The sequence below is a fragment of the Cupressus sempervirens genome, chromosome 5 (genome assembly GCF_028749045.1).
Source record: "Cupressus sempervirens isolate cs-2001-9-10 chromosome 5, ASM2874904v1, whole genome shotgun sequence".
NCBI classification, from domain to species: domain Eukaryota; kingdom Viridiplantae; phylum Streptophyta; class Pinopsida; order Cupressales; family Cupressaceae; genus Cupressus; species Cupressus sempervirens.
In genome coordinates, this window is record NC_143122.1 from 733,652,860 (window position 1) to 733,671,417 (window position 18,558).

Consider the following 18,558-nt stretch of genomic DNA (forward strand, 5'->3'; position numbering starts at 1 on the left):
CTATAGGGTGTTATTGTATAAGGAGGGATATATATAAAATAATATATAAAAAGGGAGAATTTTATATTAATTAATGATATAGGGTGAAAAATATGGATACAAAATGTGATAGAGAGTAGGGAGAGAGGTGAATAGATTAGTATATTTTGAGGTAGAAGACATGCATATAAATAGAGAAAGAAGTGCGTGAGAAGTGAGAAGGATACAATTAGAGATAAATAAGGATAAAAATATAGAGAAGAAGAGATGGAGAGAGATCTAGAGGGGATGAGAGGGAAACATAGATACAAATAGAGAGGGATATATAAATGTGTGTATATATATATATATATATATATATATACAAATAGGTAGAGTAGAGGCATAAAGAGGAAGTGAAATAATGAGTTTGTTAAAGAATTATAGAGATTTATAAAGAGAGAGGAATAGAAATAGAGGCAGAGAAATAGGAGAAAAAATGTTAGGAACAAAGACGGAGCAATGGATAAGGAAAGGATAGTTATCATATTAGAGAAATAAATGAAATTAAAATGATATATATTTAAGAGAGATATATGGATCAAATTGGAAAAAATATGTTTTAATGTTAAATATCAGCATGTTAGTTGTAAGTGAGATAACATTGCTTGCCAATACGAAAATAGATAGTTAGGGTTCAAGACATAGATAAAGGGGTACAAGTAGATGATAAAGAAAAATAAATAAGTATAACTAGAGAAGAGAATAAATGGAGACATATATATAAAAAGAAACAGGTATATAGAGATGAGAGAAAAATTGAAGAGGTGAAAAATATATAACAAAATTAAAACATAATTATTTCCAATAGGAAATGAGATAGGTAGGGAATGGGAGGTAGATAGAGAAGAAGATAAATAAGTATAAAGAGAGAAAAGAGAAATGTAGAAATAACTCGAATGAGAGTTGAACATAATGGTAAGAAGATAAATATATATCAATTGATGCATAATGAGAGAGATTATATATGTATATATAGAGAATATAAGAAAGTAGAGTCATGTAAGAGACACAAATATAGAGAATGATGGAAATGAGATACATTGGTAGAAAGATATTAGTATAAGGAGGTATATGAGATACATTGGTAGAGACATACCAGTATAAGGAGGTACTTGTATTGACGGGAGATTTAAAAAGCAAGAGATATATTGAGGAAAACAAAGAGAAGTAGATTAAATATATATAGAGTGGGAGCCATAAAGAGTGATGATAAATGTGTGTGTGTGTGTGTGTGTGTGTGTGTGTGTGTGTGTGTGTGTGTGTGTGTGTGTGTGTGAGAGAGAGAGAGAGAGAGAGAGAGAGAGATTCATTCTTGTATATGTGTATGAGATATAAAAAGAAATACAGAGGATATGGAAGAGCCAAATAAAGAAAGGTCCATGGGGAGAGAGGTTGGGGGGCATATATAGAGATCTTGATTCGGATAATTTTTTGTTCTCTTCTCCCAATCCCTAATTATAAGTTCTAACAAAATTGTCCAAAATTAGGAAAATTTATGTTTCTCTTAAATCTCTTCTATTATCAGAACTCATACCCCTTTTCTAAAAATTGTACATTGGGATTCCACAAATATCATTTGTAAACTACTTTTGAATTAAATGGAAGATCTAGAACCCTATGTTTTAGGAATTGGTCGAGTCTCATTGTAATGTTTGGTAGAGTAAAAAATCCTAAAACCATTTCAATATAAACATTCAAACTTTCATGACACATTTTCCTTGTATAGATAGTGTAGAACTTCTTTTGGTTTGTATTTGTATTGCAATTTATTTATCAATTAATTTAGGCAATCATTTCCAAAATGTGAAAAGAGTGAGATGTTACTTTACATGAATGCAAAAAAAATTAAAACCCTTAAAACTAGAGAAAGTTTTATAAAATTTCTATATTTGACAATTTAGGAAGAAGTAATCTTTCTCTTCAATATTTTCATAGTAATTTTTGTCACAATACAATTTGTAATTTTCTTGATTTTTTTATTAAATTTGTAAAAATTAATTCTATAACATAATTAAAAGAATATTAACTTTTTAACAATTAATAAATTAAAAATATATATGGAGAATGAGCATATGTAAGAGTGGAGATACATCTTTATTTTACTTCAAACTAAAAACATTTCAACCATTTTTCTAAGAATTATCTTCTTTATATTCTGTTGAGTTGAATCTTCCTTATTGATCATTAGTTGTGACCTTACCATCTTACCTTGGTCATATCGCTTTCTTAGTTTTACAATTTTATAGGTTAAATTTAGATCCTCAAGGTTTTTCAACCAATGGGATTGATAAATTTTATAACCAATAATAATCATTAAAGAAAAACTTACCTCTTGGTATCAATTGTTGTTAAATCCTGTAGCTTCGATCTGACAATAATTGTGATATGCATAGTTAAAATCCATGATTCCTTTGATATTTAGATCATAATCAATATATCCTTTATATCAGGCTACAAATTTAATGATTGGTAATACATTGATTAATTTGGTTCAAGTTCATAAAAAATTGTGAAGATTAGTTACCATCGAATGAGTGTGACTATGAATGTCGATGTCTCCAATTAGAGACATGACCATTCATCCCCACACCCTTTCCACTTGATATATATCCAATCTTCATGAAGTAAAAAAGGCATCAAAATATATTAATTCATCACTTCAAAGGATCAAAGGAAATTCTAAGTTCAATAAAAATTTATCTCTATTATTACTACACTAAGTTCTATAGATCTTGGAAGCGATTTAGTACATTGGGATTAGTGATCATACCAGCAACACCACGATGCATTAGTTTGCAATCAATTTAAAATCTGTTAATAAACTTAACATGGTATTAGAGCATTAAATTTAGAAACCTAAGTCATCAAACATTCATTTGGTGTGGATAAAAGGAGAAGAAAGTGGTAGTAAATTTATAAAAGGAGTAGATACATCTATATCAGTGGCAAGAGGATTTTGAGAACAAAATTCCTCTCTTCTATTTAAACATTGATGATCGCAAGAAATGATTTCAAATTATAAGTGATAAAAGAATGAATAGTATTCCACAAATGGATGATGAAGTCACTATTATATTGCATATAATTCCATTTCACTATAATCTTTCTTTCTTCTCTAATGGATTGTAGTTGTATTCCTTCAAGGATCTTGTATAAGACAAGTATGTGAAGGAACGAGTTATTTGTTAATAGGATAAAATATACAAAATTTCCTTATGAATGAGAAGATTGCTTCAAAAAGGGCCAACTCTGACTTTTCTTAGCTATAGGATGATTACATGTCATTGTAGAGCATTCACTCCCCAAGTAGATTTGTGACTATTGTCTTCTTACAAGAGTCAAATAGAATCTAGTGGAAGGATAGAACATGAAAGTAATTGAGACCTATAGCCTATATTGATTGTAGGTGGTTATAACATCTTCTACTCAGATTTTTTGTGGGGAAAAATATTGATAAGTGTGGGTGATGTTTTGGTGGATCATCTTCCCCCTGTGTTTCAGGATGTTGTTTATTCAAAATGTTGCAATCGAAATGGCCCTAATTTCTTTCATAGGTCATGTGAGTTTCTTTACCTAGTGCTAGGTAGAGGAATTTCTTCAGGCGACATCCCAAGTCTGCCCAGATTGATGGCAATTCAATGTGTGCTTAAAGAGTAGCAAACATATACCCTTCATTAAAAGTTGGAGATGCTCTCAACAACAGAGATGAGAATTGAGATAGAAAATTATGTATTAATGGTGTTTGGCATTATAGCTTGGTTAAAACCTCAATCTAAGTTCATGGGTTTCGAGATTGTTGGTCAAATGACTCATTGATCCATTAAAGCTATCAATTTCCTACGATGAGAATATTACTTTGTAGAATTGTACATAGACACTTATAACACTTATGACTACCTAATGGAAATGCCCAATTGGTCACCAAGTTTATTATCTCACATTCACATCCCACTCATGAAAAATCCATGAAAAGTACTAATTCATACAAAAGAATTGATTATAAATAATTTCTTTTACAGAAAAAGTTATAGATGGATGTTGTGATCAATATAAACTTTGGAGAAGAATCCTTGTCATGTAATGCATCTATCATATGTAGAATTATTTGAGTACTAGAAAACAAAATTTAGTTGACTTCCTATAAATCAATGTGGTAGACACACAAAATACACTAATCAATGTGGCTTCATCACTCTAAAGAACCATAAGTTAGTGATTATGAAGAAAACCATAAGAATATGATGGGTTTATATTATCATGATGGGAAGTGTGTATAGATAGAATATAATCTATTAGTGGATGGTAGAGTCATAATGAAAAATATTCTATGAAGGATGAAAATTGATTCATGAGTCATATATCCTATATGGGCTCACCTTATGAAAAGGAAATATTTGAAACAAAAGGATGAAAGCATATGTAATTCAGATTCAGAGGGAGTCTAGCATCTTCAAAGAAGTCAAAATATTGATGAACTCAAGTTTTAGTGGGAGTAGATGGATTCAATCAACTTGTGACAATCCCAATCATAGTGATTGAGAGGGAGTTTCATTGTTTAAGGTGAAATACTTATGAGGTAAACATTATTTAATTGATTATTATACTAATGAAATCATTTAATGCTTTATAGGCCCTGTGGTATAATGAGGAAGTGATAACTTCTGCATGATTATGACTTGTATTTGTTAATATTATTTTAACATAATGATCTTACACACATGATAGACATTTTGTGATGGTTGTAATAGATCATAATAGATAATTTCTAACATGGTGGATTTAGTTCCCTAAAATAGACCATGACCTTCTAGATTATGATAGACATCATGCAATGGTTGAAACATAACACAATAGATTATGAATGTTCCTATGGTAAGTGCACATTACCTTTAAACATTTTGAGTTATGGTGAATATCATGAGACTTGATATTCTTGGTCATACCATATCTCTGATATCATATTGAGGTGATATCTAAAATTGGGTATCACATGTTAGGTGATTCCTTATATCATATGTTAGGTGATATGTAAAACAAGTTATCACATGTTAGGAGATTCCTTATATCACATGTTAGGTGATATGTAAAACAGGGTATTACATGTTAGGTGATTCCTCATATCACATTATAGGTGATATGTAAATCAATGTATCACATGTTAGGTGATTCCCCATATCACATGTTAGGTGATGTGTAAAATAAGACCTATCACGTGTTAGGTGATTCCTCATATCACCTGTTAGGTGATATGTAAAACAAGACTTGTATGACGTGTTAAGTGATTACTCATATCACATATTAGGTGATATGTAGAACTAAGTTAGATGATACTTCATACCATGTGTTATGTGATCACAAGATATGTAATATGGATATACCATGATCCCTTATGGTTGATATCATGAGACTTGATATTTGTGTACACACTATAACTAAAAAGAATATCATGAGACTTGATTTTCTTAAATATATCTAGATGATATCAATTTTAAATAAGGAGAACTTATATATAAGCACTTTGTCATCCCTAGCTAAGAGGGAGTGTTAAAGCATGTAGCTTTGGTCTGATAATAACTATGATATGCATAGTTAAAATCGATGGGATATATTTTTTTTGAGATCATTAAGGCATGATCAAAACTACTTTTTTTTCCTTTGATATTTAGATTGTGATCAATCTATCATTTATATTAGGCTGCAAGTTTAATGATTGATAATAAATTGATTAATTTGGTTTAAGTTCATAACAAATCATGAAGATTAGTTACCACCAAATGAGTGTGAGTATGAATGTCCATGTCTCCATTCCAAGACATGACCATTCATCCCCACACCCTTTCCACTTGATATATATCCAATCTGGCAAAAGTAAACAAGGCATCAAAATTAGGGTATACTTTAAGAAACTCCTTTAGAAAAGGTGTAAAAAATTGGTGAAAGGTGTAAAACACCTGACAAAAAAATTTATTTTTTGTGGCAAAAAAAATAGTTTACAAAGAAAAAATAATAATCTCCATTGGCGAATCATTCATAGTCTCTCAAACAATGTGTAAAATCTAGGCGAATTGTGTTATTTTAAAACCACAATAAAATTATACATTGGTGAACAAAAAATAATAATCACATTAAAATTTTACATTTTTGGGCAAATCAATTCATTGTATTCAAGGTTAAAAAAAACATATGCGAAGTCGATGGCATTGGAGGTTTGCAAAGGGTTTCATCAGTTTGAAATTTTATGTTACGAAGTCGCGAAAAGGAAATTGCATCATCGGAAGTTTTATTCAGGCAGTTAGTCTTTTGGTTGCGAGACCGCAAAATGTTAATTCAAGCAGTTTTTGCATCTTCGCAGCGGTTAAAGGGCAAGGACTTCCGCCAGTCGTGAAAAGGGAGATCGCAAGGTCAGAGGTTTTATGCAGGTAGTTAGTCTGTTGATTGCGAGACTGCAAAATGTTAATTCAGGTAGTTTTCTCATGTTCGCAACGGTGAAAGGGGAAAGATATGTCATCCTGCGAAGTCATGAAAGGTTAAGATGAAGCAGTGTTCACCACTTCGCACCAGTTAGAAGGAAATGGGTTTTCACAACTGCGACAACGCGATGTGAAACGTGTTAAGTTCTAAAGCTGTGACAGAAGGCAAATCTCATTAGAAGAGGATATAAGGCTAATCGCAAGGTCGCAAGGATAAAGTGAATATTTGATTTAACTGTTGCGATAGCCCGAGAAAAGAAAAAGAAGGGTTTCGCAGTTTCGCAAAAAGATTTCAAGGTTAAGTTGAACCGATTGCGAAAGAGCGTAGAATGAAGGGTTTCACAACTCATAAGATTGTACAATTGTCAACGATAATGTATTTTTGAAGCTTGAAATTTTGAAGGTACAAAAGTTCAGGTTTTCAAATCTATTATCTGATTCCGGACAGCTGATGAGTTGATCGATAATAATGGCAATAGTTACTACTAGTAGTGATCGATAATAGATATCCATGCACATGCAAGCTTTCAAACTTTAAAGCCATTAAAATTTAAAAATTTAATATCGTGGCCCATCAGGAAGTTGCAAAAAACTAGAATTCTTAGGTATCTACAGCTAACAGAGCAAAAAGATTCAAGAATTTGCAGTAAGATCAGAATGGCACAAGCAGAATCATCAGTAAAGAAGGGCACTAGAGAGGGCAATAAGGTTTCATTGTCTACCAAATTTGTAGAAGAATGGTTGAAGATTCTCCCTAAATCTTCCAATGCTCAAAGTGCTAATGTCCACGCATTTAGAGATGCTTACAACTTTTGTAGAGATGCTCAAGTACCGTACACCAATGGAACTCAAATCCATGGACAAGGAACCTGGGAAAGTTGATAATGCTGGAGGTATACGTGGATGTTGACCTTATCAAGGCATTGGTAAATGCATATAATCCAACCACTCGGTCCTTTCATAGAAAGGATATGAGCGTTCTCTGTACGTTAAGTAAGGATGCTTTTGTTGAAGCATTTGATTTGTAGGGTCCCATGTCAGTTCCTATTAACCTAGAAAAATTGGTAGCAGCATTTGAGAAACAGAGAGATTTCTATACAACACATGCAATGTTGCGACATATCCCGAGGGAAAATCAAAACAAGATGAAAGGAGAATTCTCGAAAATGGTTACTGATTTTATACCCTTGTCATATTTCTGTGCATACTTTCAGAAAATAGTTTTTGGATTGAACAAACTATAGGGAGTAGATGGATCCATGGATTCAGGACGCACATACTAATGTGGGGTATGATTTTGGAACATTCATTGCTGATAGTATTCATCAACAGATGGTGACAGCTCAGCAAGGTGATCTTGACAATTTCAAATTTCTACATTACTCGGTGCTTATGCATCTCATCCTCTTCTACAACGTGGGCCATGTGGATTCCAGTTTCATTGAAGGTTTGGACAATTTCGGAGAGGCATTGCCTGTTCAAAGATGGACAAGATTATCACAGAGGTTCTACTCTTTTTCTAATTCCCTTTCTTTTTATAATGATTTTGTTGCAACTATTCATAGGATGTTAGGTTCAAAATTGGAAAGATTACCTAGGTTAATCAGGAAGATTGTTAGACCAACTTTGTGTTTTGATGATGAGGGACCAATTGATCATGATTGGGGTAGTGCCTTTTTGTTAGCAAACTGTACAGTGATTAGAATTTTTGGTTGTTCCCAACCCCCTCATTTCTTGCCAAGGTATGTACCAGAGAGGGTGGGTGTAGTGGAAATTTTCTCGCAGTTTTTATCCATGAATAGCGAATATCTAGGGCCAACCATTAAAAAGGGGTCTTTTGTGTGTAGAAATTTCAAAGTAGGGGATTTTGAAATTGGTAAAGAGGCCATTGAGGAAGTTGATGCCTTCCTAAGAGAGTTAAATTTCCCCATTGCCCCCACTAGGGTTTATGACCCATATAACATTGTTACAAGTGCTCTTAAACAAATGAGGGGTTATAATGTCATCATTGGAAGGAAAATTTGGGAAGAGAATGTCATTAGGGATGTATTGTATGAAGATGTCTGTGCTGATAGGATGCGGAAGTGGAGAGAAATCCTCTCAGTAGAGGAAGAAATGAAGAAAGTAGATCCTAATTTCCAGGGCTTCTATTCTGATTTACCCTATTTTAAAAAAAATGATAAGTGTATTGAGGAGTTTGATAACATTATGGCTCAAGTTCCTCTAAATGCTAGAGATAGGGTAAACCCTTCTTCTCTAGAGGCAGATGTTGTATTGGAAATTAGTGACGAAGAAGATCAGCCTGGCCCTTCAGACTGGGATAAAGAGGGCAAGAAGAAACAAAAATTTATTGAGGTTCTAGAAAAGGCTAGAGAGAAAGCCTTACAAGTGCTTCCAAAAGGAACTAGGTATTTTGATGATGCCAGAAAAAAGTTCTTAATTGATCAAGCTACTGAAGAGGAGATGAGACCCAGTAGTTTAGAACTGCAGTCCATGATGCTGGATGACAGAATTATACAGGCTCAAGAATTCATGAAGGATGATGATTTTATCAAGAGTGAAGAATTCAAAAGTTTTTTGTATAAACTCAAATAGAATGAACTTTCTTTGCATGTAAAACTTGGAGACACAGATGAAAAAGTGACTGAAATGGTGCAGAAGCTCCAAGCCTATGATCCTAATAGTGAAAGCCTCACTGTAGAGGAGGCTAGGGAATTGGTACAAAGGAGTGGTATGATAGTTTTCCTAGGATGGGATATTAGTTCATCATTTTTGCTTGATCAAATGAGGAGACAAGAAAAATCAATCTCTTATGAGGAGATTAATCCATTTGGTGAATTGCAGGGGGTAGGATTTAATATAGATACTAAGACAATGGCTATTTGGAGTGTAGCTCCAGAATCACAGAAGCCTACCCTGATGGAAATTAAAGAGACACCGACAGGTAATGCAATTTTCTAGAATGCACATTCAACTTCTTCAGATCAAATTTATAACCTCCAAAACACTACTGCTATGCTAGGCAAGAACAAGATTGATATTCTTCAAGAAAAACTGGTGCAGACATATGAAAACTACCTTGACGACAGGAAGAAGTATGAAGAGGAAATGAGAAAAACATATGTTCTACAACATGCTTTGGAGGAATCAAAAAAGGAGAATGAAGATTTGAAAAGAGAAGAAAGGTCACTAAGATTAAGGGAGGTACAAGACCAGAATATTCAAACTGACCAGATATCAGAAGAACCACATCCAGTAACACATATGGATGTGGATGAGTTTGAGATTAGCAATGATGCAAAGATCAGGACAATGAAATAGTTTTTGATTCATAGAATCAATGCTTTAAAGAGAGCCTCTGTAAATGTACATAGTATGTACATTACTCTGCAGAGTAATGAATACCAATTCTCTGAGGCTTTATCACTATTATCTCCATTGTATGCCCAGTGGGGGCCATACATTCAATTCTTTGATAGGTTAGTTCCTTTACTCACACAGAAAAAGGAACTACCTAAGGAGATCATTGTTCCTATAAGGAAAATGATACATCAAGTTAAAGAATTGAATTCATTCTTCATTGGTAAGATCGAAGCAGTAAGGGGAAAATTGAAAAGCATAGCATTGGGTACCCCAGATTTCATTCCAACAATTTTGAACAATGAAGGGTATGTCAAATCTTGGCAAGAGTGGTCTGAATCTTTTGATCTAATATTAGACCATCCAAGATTTATAGCATTTTCAAGAGGTGAATCATGTGATCAAGTTGTATATGATATGATTGATATGACATACAAAATTGAAGCAGATATGAACAAAATTAGTGGAGAGGGTAAAGCCATCACAAATGCAAAATGGACTAAAAACATCAGTGAATTAGAGGTAGTTAGAAATACAGCATGGCCTATTGTGGATACAGATATTGCCATCTGGGAGGTTATAGCAGATATCAAAGCAATCCCTTCAATAGAAGATGATTAGCACAAAAGATCGTGGCCCCGGGGAATCAATTGGAGGACAAGTGTTGCAGAAGAATATCAAAGAGAAGTTGTTCATCATAACAGATTATCTTACCTTTGCGGTACATCTACTGTGGGTAATGCCGCAGTTAGAACTGGAAGACAAGCTTAATGATCACTTGCCACTTGTCACATTTTGTAATTGTTTCCCCTTTTTTTGTTAAAATATGTCACAAAAGGTTTCAACATTATAGCAGATATCAAAGCAATCCCTTCAGTAGAAGATGATTAGCACAAAAGATGGTGGCCCCGGGAAATCAATTGGAGGACAAGTGTTGCAGTAGAAAATCAAAGAGAAGTTGTTCATCATAACAGATTACCTTACCTTTGCGATGCATCCGTTGTGGGTAATGCTGCAGTTAGAACTGGAAGACAAGCTTAATGATCACTTGCCACTTGTCACATTTTGTAATTGTTTCCCCTTTTTCTGTTAAAATATGTCACAAAAGGTTTCAACAAATTGTAATGATTATCTTAATTGTTGTTATCTTTTGTCTTTTGTAATGAATCATTATGTAACCTTTGTAAGCCTGAAGCTTGTTACAACTCAAGTGATATAAATATGAGTTCCCAAGGCTTACAAATGGTCCGATCTATTGTAATTTTTCAGATTAAGACTGAAGTATAATTGAGTAGATATTGTTCCAACTCTATGTATTTCAATTTTCCATTATGTTTTGTAGTCAGTAGTTCTCTGTGATGTTATGGGCTTTGCACACGTCTCTATTATCTCTTTTTTTATTATCAAATAACTAAATCAAGAGAAAGATACAAAAATAACTTTGTGTCAACAATATGAATAGAGTAACAAGTAACAAAAATCTTGAACTCAAATCAAGAGAAAGGTACAAAAATAACATTATGTCAACAATAGAGTAACAAAAATCTTGAAGTCAATTTTTGTAAATTGTAATTGCAATATGACTGAATAATGAATATGGAAGAACTGAAGTAGACCTATAAATTCCTTAGAACTGAATGCTACATTACTAAATCACAATTCACTTCATTGATTGAATCTCAAATATGAAACTGAAGTTTGACTAGTACTAATAGGTTCCTCTTCATTCTGAATCGGGTATTCAAAATCCGTAAAATCTTCATCTTCATTTTGACTTTGGGACCTAAATTCATGATTTATGTTGGAGTCAGCAGTAGAAGTAGAACCACCATCTTTTAAAGTGTTGCAAAGGCCTTGTCTTTCACGTGTGGAATTCCAAATGGCCAATGACCTATCATAAGGAAAATCTCTAACATTGTATTGAGTAACAAACAACCTCAAACAAGTTTCCAAATTTTTGTCTAGTTTGTTTCTGACATTTGATTTCAAAAACCCCAATGCACTGAGAACTCTCTCATCTTCCACCGACCCAAATATCATTGTTTGACATAAATCAACAAGTTTGAAATATTTTGATATTGAAGTACGTAATACTTCACTCTGACTTATCCTTTTCCAGAGCCTTGTTATTGCACCAGGATCGAATGGATTCTCAAAGTTTTCCATCTGGTTTTGCATACACAATGCAAAAAGTTTACATTGATTTTTAAGATTATTTGAATCTAAGATTCCTTGTATTAGTTGTCCATTGCAATCTGTATGCTTTGAAAATTGTGTTATCAATTCATCAAGTTTATTATAAAACAACTTTGCATCAGTTGGATTATGTCCAAAGTGTTTCCAAAATTGACGAAACACACAACTCATGGCTTCAAGAATTTCTTCTCGAGGGAATCTTTCACGAATCTCACTTGAAAGTTGGTAGGAAATAGACTTCACATTTTCACTAACAGATTTAACAATCTTGTCAAAATCATCCATTCTAACTGGTAGTACGCTGCCTCTCTTGGTTGTTTTAGATTGGTGCATTGGTATTTGAAATCCTTTCACAAACACACATAGCTCATTTTTCCCATTGAATTGTAAAAAATTCTCAGCATGATTCAAATCTGTAATTATCTCCCACCTTGAAAAAATTGGGCTATGACCTGAGAGATCTGAATACAAAGAATCCAGAACCATGCATGTCATTTTACGTAAATCAGAATACTCATCAATATACATAGTTCTGTCTTGGGCTTTCTTAACAAGTTTGTTCATTAAATCCAGCATGGGGAGAAGATTGGCTAAAGTTAATAGGTTCTCTATATCACTTAACTTATTTAAAAAATTAGGATCTCTGTCCACTATAAGGCATTGCTCATATAGAACTCCAATCAAGGATTGATATTCTGCTAGAACTCATTCTGCTGGTCCATGCAAAGATATCCATCTAGTCTCAACATCCTTGAGAATCTTTTTTCCTACTGTTACTCCCTCAAAAAAAATCTTAAATTATACAAAGCATTTAGGACTTCTGCAAAAGTACGAGTGGAGCTCACGGATTAGATCTTCAACTTTTGACACTGTAGGAAAAGTACTTACAATCATATATGCTAAATTCATTCGGTGGGCCATGCAGTGTATGCCAAGCATATAAGGTGCAATACTAGTTTGTAATCTTGCACAAAGACCAGTCCTTTGCCCTTGCATTACTGCAGCTCCATCAGCTCCGACACACACTAACTTCTTTGCAATTGTCAAGTCATCCATACCAGCAATTTCATTCAAAGCTTTCTTAACTTCTAAATATAAATTTTCTGCAATTGAATTGGCCCTCATTTTACAAACACAAAGTAGATTAGCTTGATGGACATGATCTTTTACAGTATATACATGCATACAGTTGAATTGGCCCTCATTTTACAAACACAAAGTAGATTAGCTTGATGGACATGATCTTTTACAGTATATACATGCATACAGACCCAAGCAGTGTTATCTACCGCAGTGACTTCATCTAAGGATAATGAAATGAACTTGGATTCTTTTACTCTCTCCTGTACATTTTGCTTTTCCACCTCAGCAAGATAGCTTGTCATTTCCCATCCAGCGTATATTGACCAATGTGACATAGGATAGTGAGGAACTCTCAAAAAAGATAATAAATTACCATATTCTGAAAAGTCTCTCATAGGACGCCCTCTAGATAGAATATGAAAAATTACACTCATCTAAATGGTCTTTGCCAAGTTTGCATCATTGGCTGCATGTTGAAGCCAATCCTTGATTGGATTGCCACTACTGCCACTACCAATTACCGCTATTTTCTTGAAATGCTCTTCATATTCTATGGCGTACTTAACATGAAGGCATTCTTCCTTTGATTTCCATCTCACTGCCGCTACTTCCTTTCCATCTATGATTTTTTTTTCATAAACCTTACCAATATGTTTTCCTATAGTGTCGAGCTTTAACTGTAACTTTTTCTCTCTTTTAGTTTTCTAGGTACAAATCGTACACTTGCATTCTGTTGGTGGTTCATCATTGTTTGTGACTGGTTCAATAAACCAGTACTTTGCTACCCAATCAACCTGGAAAGTCCTTTTCATTTCCCACTTCCGCCCCATTTTTACATTCCTTTTTCTTTTCTTCCTACCAACATCAATATTATCTTCTATTACAACATCTTCTATTGTTCGAACATTGTTATCCTCGTTTGATGCATTTTGATTTAATTGAATAACAACCTGCTCTTCTAGTGGTAGTGAGGTATTGTGATTTCCTTCTGCACTTGTACTTGCCAAAGTTGGTGGACCAGAAACATTGTCAATTACAAAGAAAGCCTTTATGGTAGTATCTCTAAGTTTTCGGCATTTTGATGTAAGATTAATCCCTTCACTGCCCTTGAGGGTATTTCCCTTGTCGCTTCCCTAAGACTGAGCAATATTAGTTACAGACTCACCCTCCCCTGACATCTCAATCCACTGATAATCTGTTTAAAATTTACTTCCTTGAGAATAAGCAGTATTACCTTCAGTATCCTTTTAAAGCCACAAAATATTTATACATTGGCAAACAAAAAAATAATAATCATAGTAAAATTTTAATTCTTTTGGGCGAATAATTTTATTCTATTCAAGGTTAAAAAAAATATACCATGGAAGGGCTAGGGAATTGGTACAAAGGAGTGGTATGATAGTTTTATCAGTTTGAAGTTGGCAACTTGGCAGTTGCGAAATCGTGAGAAAGGCTTTAACAGGTCTATCACAATGTCGCTGTCAAAGTGAAAGTTAATAGTTTTGTGTTGCGAAACCACGAGGAGGGTAGAGAACGCATCATCGCCAGTTGAAAAGATAAAGGAGATTGTGTCGCGAAACCGCGAGGAGGGTAGAGATCGCATCACCGTTGGTTTAAATGATGGTGAACTTTTATGTCGCTAAGTCACAAAAAAGGGAGATCACACCATCGAACTTTAGCACTTCACAGCGGTTAAAGGGAAAAGACTTCCAGAAGTAACGAGACCATGATGGCAATGATTTCGCATGTTCACAACGTTTAAAGGGAAAAGACTTCCAGCAGCTGCCAGACCGCGATGGCAAAGATTTTGCATGTTCATAGCAGTTAAACGAAAGACTTCCAGAAGCCACGATACTGCGATGGCAAGGATTTTGCATGTTCATAGCGATTTAAAAGAAAGACTTCCAGCAACCGCAAGACCGTGATGGCAAGGATTTCGCATGTTCGCAGGGGTTAAAGGGCAAAGACTTTCACCAGCTATGAGACCGCGATGGCAAGGATTTTGCATGTTCACAAAGGTTAAAGGGAAATGACTTTGAGGGAATCTTTCACGAATCTCAGTAGAAAGTTGGTAGGAAATAGACTTCACATTTTCATGAATCCATGCATGCAAGCTTTAAAAACCATTAACATCACCAGCAACTTTTAGCATTGCATCCACTTTTTGAAAAATTTCTAATGAAAATGAGATAAGAAAGGAAACTATAGATAAGCTTCTGATTAAATTAAACTACATAAGCTCAAGGAGAGTATTTTACAGCACAGCTGCACATACCAGTGTACCACCTCTTGTGGAAGCTATCTTTGGCGTCTGAGTCATGCCCGCAATGTGTCCTGCACTGCCAAAAATTTGATGGAGTGCCAACGGTATTTAGTGAATGTCTCATTGCTTGGGCGAATTTGGATTTATACACATTAAAAATCAATACAATTACCAATTTACCACGCCAAACAAGCCGACTTGTCCACGACAAAATGAAAGAGTGTTGGCAAAATGAGCCGACTCCTCGACTTCCCATAACGTGAAATGAGCCAACTCCTCCACGGTAAAATGAAACTGGGATGGAAAATTCTCCCATATGGCATGAAACGAAAACTTGAAACCCAGTGAACATTCCACGTTAAGCGTTACCTGGTCAGCTGCGTGAAATGCGATACCAGCAGGGAAAAACTCAAACGTAACATTTGCCTTGGCGATTAAAATACTAGGCAATCAGGTAAACCCAACAAAGTTTGGCGACCAGGAAACCATGGAAGGGCTCAAAAATCACCAAAAATAACATTGGCAAAACGTCAAATTCACCAAAATACGAAAATTCGCCACTATATTATACCCTGATCAAAATATATTAATGCAAGGACTTCAAAGGATCAAAGAAAATCTTGAGTTCAATAATATTTTATCGCATTTATTAATAAACTAACATCTATAGATTTTGGAAGTGATTTATTTCATTGGGATTAGTGATCATACCTATAACACCATTGTGCATTACTCTACAATCATTTTAAAATCTGGTAATGAACTTTACAAATGTCATAAACAATTGTGGGTCTATTCTCTTGTGTGGATTTTGTGAGTTCTTCAACTTCATCCATTTATATGAGTCATATGGTATATTATTCATCATCTACCAAACAACCTATGAGTAAATAGATTATATTCTTAATGACTTTGATTGGTCTTTAACCTTCCAACTAGATGAAATTATCATGGTATCATTCAACACATAATGCATCCACCCTTCTTTGAAAACCTTTAATAGCTTAGCTAAATGAGTTAGACCATTCAGTACTAGGTACTTGAAATCTTCCTTCAACTCTCTATTCTCATTACACATTTTTAGATATTCCTTCTTGATCTCTACATCTCCTAGCTCTATAATTTTACATTATACAAATATCCTAATATCTTCTATTAGTATCACTATGGGAGGAATTGATGATAGGGAAATACCTTTATCAACTTCTACTACCTTGAAAGAATGGAGAATTGGTCTAAATAAGTGTTTACTTATTATACTTTACTTAAGTTTACTTAGGTGAATGCATTATTTTATTATTTCATAGGTGAGACACTTAGGAGTTTGCATACTCTTATGAGTTGTCATGTTGACAACACTAGAGTAAACAACTCTAATTTAGCACATGGTGTCTACAACGCTGGAGTTTGCACAATAAATTGAGTTGTCACGTAGAAAACATAGTTATTTTCACTCCTATTCTAGTACATGGTGTCTACAACATAATTTTGTGTGCTACACCTTTGTACGCTTATCCTATCATCATCGCACTTACTCTTGTGCTTAATGGAGGATAACCCACACTTGGTGGACATGTGTCTGGTTGTATGACCTATCATGTTGCTAACTTAAAGGAATTATATAGGCCTTTATATATAGGAACTCCTAGTATACTTTCACATTGAATTGAATACTATATTATTATTCTGATCATACTCTTCTGGTCTATTCTTGTGTTTCTGCTTGATTTCCTTGACTTTGGGTGAATTTTTCTCTAAGGAAAATTCTTACATGGTATCAGAGCTTGGAGAATTTATCTTCACATAGCCATTTGACACCATCTTGTTGCTTCAACACCTCAACCCAAATCTAGAGAATCACAATCATTGGGAGTATCTAGGGCCAAAAATGGACCTCACCATTGCATCCAGAACATCAATTTGGTGAAACTTAGTGATAAATTCTCCTATGTTGGACCAAAGTCAATTTTGAAGCCATTCTTTTTTGTAAATCTACACCCAAAGGCCTGATTTGCAACTTCAATATGATCATTATTTAGATCTACAATTTTATTTTTAGATCAAATTTATTTTCTCTCTGATTTCAAAAAAAAAAATTCTGCTCATTAGCACTGCAGGGAATTTTTTTTTGCAAGAACTAGATATTGACACCTCAGTCCCTGTAGGGAATATTTGTAGAATATTCGTTCAATATTTCAAATGAGTCAATCATATTATTTCAGTGGCATTCACATCGTAATCAACCTTGAACAAATCTAGCAAACTTTGCAACAACTAGCCAACCAGAATCTAGCACTGGTGCCTCTTTATTTGTAAGCATTTTTTATTGGGTTTTTTAAAGTCTTATAAGTACTTACCCTGCATGAATGTGGGATCATTGCCCACCATCATTTTAAAACTCGATGCTCATAGAAATTAAATTGGCACTATGAACAACACTCGTTGATAACCATTAATCTCGACCACCAGATTCCCTAACTCCTAGCATCTTTTCTGACAATGATGAAGAAGATTCTGGTGAAGGTCATGTCAACAAGAAAAACTTGCGCACGCTACAACACATGGCATCCAACTATCAACTGTAGTGACTTTCATGCTGCTACGTGGCATCACACCCTTCACTATGTGGATTGCCATTTCAAAGGATGCATTAGTCGTATTGGCAACATCCACATGAAGCCACCTCATGCCTTGTTAGCATATGCAATGTAGATACAGCCTACCATGCGGCAATGTTTGATCTTGCCATGCAGCAATTTTTGCACCTTCCTCTCTGGGTACACATGGATACCCTCTATATAGCTATCTACCAACTTGGCTATGACTACATCAACTCCTCCAACTATCATTAGTTTATATGTTAGCGACACGTAGGATAGCTCAGACCAACTGTATATTGCCATGTGTCAAGACTGTACATATAGTTAACAATCCATATTGCCACATCGGCAAGGGGGATTTTTTTTCCTGACATCATCATTTCATGGCACTAAATTTGATGGTCATCTGAACATTATTCACAAGCACTTTTGAATTGCTATGACGACTATTTGACTGTCAAATTTAACCTTGTAGTTTCCTCCTAGACCCCTCTTCAGATGCAGTTTTGATTTGACAATCTGACTTTGGGAGGCCATAACTTAGTCATCTAGACTCCAAATTAGG